Here is a 4400-nt window from a genome sequence, read left to right on the forward strand (position 1 = left end):
TAGGGGGGATTGGTTGGGTTGTGGTGAAGGGTGAGGTGGTTGAACCTCACCTTGACCATTAATCTCGAAAGTATAAGAAGGCTTCCCCTTCTCAAATTTGGTCAAGGCGGGGTTGGGTAAGGTAAAGGCTTGGTCCCTCCTACCCGATTGTCGGTGGACTATCCACCAAGTATCACTCCCCACGGGTTGCACCCAGTTCAAACTCCCTAAATAGGGTAGGTCCATGAGGTTTGATCCTACAACTTTCCTATGCCCATCCAGGTTCCAACCTAGGTGTTTCCTAGCAATGTGGGTCACTAACCCCCCAAAATAAATAGGTGCCCTAGACCTACTAGCCTCGGCCGCATTGGCCGCCCTTTGGAAGTGATTGGCTATCCTATGGGGTATGTTCAATTTTTTGGCGGTAGGAATTACATAGGATGCCAAAAGTTCCAATTCATCTTTCCTAACATTTGCCGGTTCATGCCTCCCAAAATTAGTGAGGCCGGCAAATCTTTGCCAAAGTTTTGGGACAGGATGTTGAATCCACCTCCCTTTGGCATGCTGGAGGTTAACTAAATCCTCCCCAGTTAGCCTCTTATAGACCACGACGGTGTGGTCTTGAGAGGGTTCAATCGGTTTATCCGATTTTAAATCAAACAACTTTCCGAATTCTTTAAGAGTTAGTCTCACATCGTTGTTTAATAATCGGAATTGTACATGAGTAATTAGTGCATTCATTTTAATAACATTAAAACTTGAAATAAATTCTAATGTTAAGTAGTCATACGTATCATGGCACATTTGAAAGAAACCACTCATGCCTATACCTTTGAACAATTTTTCCAAATATTTATCTAAGCCTAACCTAACTAGTGTGGGATGATGAATAAAACGGGTAGAGATTACCTGGCGATCGATGAGGTTTAGCATCCTAGCCCGTTGCTCCTCCGAGGTAATGACAACCTCCTCCCATCCCGGAATTTGAAGATCCGGGTTGACCGTTGGTTGTGGTGCCCTCGAACTCTCACCCCTTTGTGTCCTTGAACGTTTTGAGGCCATTATATGAGGAAAAATTTGATGCTTGGAGCTTTCTCTCTCTAGGGGTTTGAAGGAAGTATGAGAGAAAGTGGGAGAAAATAGGTGGGAAATGTGGAGGAAGATGTGAGGATTAATAATATGTAAAAATTTTGAGGTTTTGATGGATGAATTTGAGGAGATCTTGAAAAAGAAGTGAGTTTGAAGGTGTAAAAATGGAGGTTTTAGAGAGAGAAAGTAATGGAGAAGAAGACGAAATAAGAAGAAAGTGAGGAAAGAAAGAAGAAGAAAAATATAAGGGGACGACCAAAAATAGGCTCGCCCGATCGGGCGGATCATTTGAATTTCCAGAATTGAAGTTGCGCGCCCGATCGGGCGCGAACACGAACGAAAAATTCGCCCTATGGCTCGCCCGACATATCTTTTCCTCCACTCTATTTGCGCCCGATCGGGCGAAATTTCCTCAAGTTTCTGACTCTCTTTACGCGCCCGATCGGGCAAACTCGCCCGATCGGGCGAAGTTTGCTCGACTATCCAGCTCTCCTTGCGCGCCCGATCGGGCAGCCACGCCCAATCGGGCGGAATTAAGGCTGGAATTTGCCTTGCTTGCGCGCCCGATCGGGCGAGCTCCGCCCGATCGGGCCCGTGCCCGGTCAGATTTCAGTAGATTTTCTTCGTATTCAAATTTTTCTAAGTCTTTCGACCTCTTAAACCTATACCTGTTCAAAAACACTTATAAACGGTAAAATTTCACTCTCCTCGCCTCTCAAAATAAAATTAAATGAAAAGGAGAAATAGTATAGAAAGCAAGAAATACGGGTTGCCTCCCGCAAAGCGCTGGTTTATCTAGGTCCCGCACGACCTTCTTACCAAATACAATATCTAGGACCCTTGGCCTAACGCTTGATCGGGTGGTTTCTCACCCGGTCTAGCGGTGTTCAGGCTGCGATGCGGCTTTCTGACATACCCTGTGGGACGCCAAATCACCTTATCAGGTGGATCCTCCTTGACTTGGATTGGGGGATCTTCAATGCTACGCACTAAAAATCCTTCTTCGATCGAGTGTTGCTTCAAATTGTCATTGCGTTCAACACTTGCAACTCGATCTGGCGGAACACTTACCGTGGGCTCGATTCGCACAACTTGCTCGATCGGTTCCACCTGTTCATCCTCGAAACCAAGACCAACAGTGTAAAGCGCTCTTTCTATTGCATCGACTTCCTTCTGCCATTTTTCTATCTCATCTGAAAAGGATGCAACACAAGATACCGCCTCCAAGGGATCTTTTTCATGAGCTTGAGGCTTGTTAGAATAATTTTCAACCACATTAACACTGAAACATTTCTCCTCAGTCATGGAGCTTTTAGGGGCATCGTTCAGATTAAAAACAACTTTATCATCCCCTACTGATAGTGTTAACTTACCACTTCTTCAATCTATGACTGCTCCTGCGGTGTTAAGGAATGGTCTACCCAAAATAATTGGGGTTTGCATATCCTCAGCCATATCAAGAACAACAAAATCTACAGGTATATAAAATTTACCTACTCTAACGGGGACATCCTCTAAAACACCTAAGGGGTATTTGAAAGAACGGTCGGCCATTTGTAGAGTTATTTTGGTAGCTTTTAATTTACCCATATTCAACTTAGAACACACAGATAATGGCATGACGCTAACACTAGCACCCAAATCACATAATGCATTATCAATCAAGAGATTGCCAATATGACAAGGGATAGAAAAACTACCCGGATCTTTTAACTTAGGTGGAGACTTATTTTGAAGTACGGCACTGCATTCTGCAGTGAAAGCTACCGTCTCTACCTCACTAATAGACCTTTTTCTCGTCAATATTTCTTTCATAAATTTTGCATACGAGGGGATTTGTGTGATCAATTCAGTAAAGGGAACTGTTACCTTCAAATCTTTTACTACCTCCAGGAACTTACCAAACTGCTTATCCAAGTTTGTCTTCAATTGACGATTGGGGAATGGAAGTTTGATAATTGGCTTTGGAGCATTATTACTCTTGTCTGGAGTAGCCACCTTCTCTGGAGTTGTACCCTGCAATGTAGAATTAGATATGTTAGTATTATCCTTTAGCCCTACAGGGCTATCAACTACATTGTTTGGTTTAACGGAATCAAGATTAGCATTATTTAATAAAACAGGTTCATCAACTCTGGGCATAGAGGGCCCTTCATAGTTTGAACCACTCCTTAGAGTAATTGCAAATGCTTGATCCGTAGGTCGGGTTGGCTGCGCCGGCAGAGCTCCCTGTTGGCAGGCTTGTAGAGTAGCGGAGAGTTGCGCAATTTGATTATCTACAATTTTATTATGCGCTAGAATTTGATCAATTGTCGCATCTCTACTCTCCATGTGCTTTTGCATATTAACCAACATTGCTCTAATTTCCGCCAGAGAAGGGTCGGAAGATGAGGGGGTTTGTTGTGGTTGGTTCTTCTGGCTAGCATTGGGATGATAATATTTCTGCTGCTGTGGCGCCTGTGGTTCTTGTGGTGGTGGATTTTGAATATTAGTGCTCCGGTAGGAAAGGTATGGATGATTCTGATACCCAGGATTGTAGGTGTTGGAGTATGGGTTATTCTGCCTATAAGCTTGGAAGGCATTAACTTGCTCCACGGAACTCCTGCAATCTTGCTCCCAATGACCTACAATACCACAATTTTCACAGAAAGCCTCATTAGAATTATTATTAATTGCAGAAACATTAACTACATTAGCAGTGCCCAGATTATCTAATTTTTGGCAAATAGAGGTTAGTTGAGCTTGCAAAAAGGATACAGAGTCGACACTATGCTTCCCCTTGTTAGCAAATCCTCTAGGATTCCCATATTGGGAATTGTGTATCGCCATATCTTCAATAACCTGACCTGCATCATCAACATTAAGATTCATAAATCTCCCGCTAGCTGCAGAGTCTAAAATTATTCTAGAGGAATTTCCAATGTCATTATAAAAGGCTTGGATTAACTGCCATTGCGCTAAATTATGGTGGGGGCATTCTCTTTGTAAGTCCTTGAACCTCTCCCAAGCCTCATATAAAGACTCATCGGCTTCTTGGGCAAAGTTCTGAATCGCACTTCGTAGTACTGCTGTTCTCTCTGCAGGATAATACTTGTTATAGAAATTCAAAACAAGAGTTTCCCAGTCAGTTATACCAAGTGTAGTTCTATTTAAGCCATTAAACCCCAATTTAGCTTTTCCAGTTAAAGAGAAGGGAAAGAGAATCTCCCTGATTTGGTCTTGAGTGACCCCGGCTTACCTGATGGTGTTGCAATATTGAAAATAGTCAGCAATGTGAAGATTCAGGTCCTCACCCTTGGCTCCACTAAATTGCTTCCTCTCTATCATCGTTA

General features: G+C 43.1%; 1 non-coding gene across 1 annotated transcript; it reads left to right on the forward strand.

Annotated features, from left to right (window-relative positions):
* The first annotated feature begins 4027 nt into the window (after positions 1-4027).
* LOC145556937 (small nucleolar RNA R71) lies at positions 4028-4134 on the forward strand. The gene has a single exon (XR_014092028.1). It is a non-coding gene; the product is annotated as a small nucleolar RNA R71 (small nucleolar RNA).
* Positions 4135-4400: the final 266 nt, after the last annotated feature.

The sequence above is a fragment of the Chenopodium album genome, chromosome 8 (genome assembly GCF_948465745.1).
Source record: "Chenopodium album chromosome 8, dcCheAlbu1.1, whole genome shotgun sequence".
NCBI lineage: Eukaryota > Viridiplantae > Streptophyta > Magnoliopsida > Caryophyllales > Amaranthaceae > Chenopodium > Chenopodium album.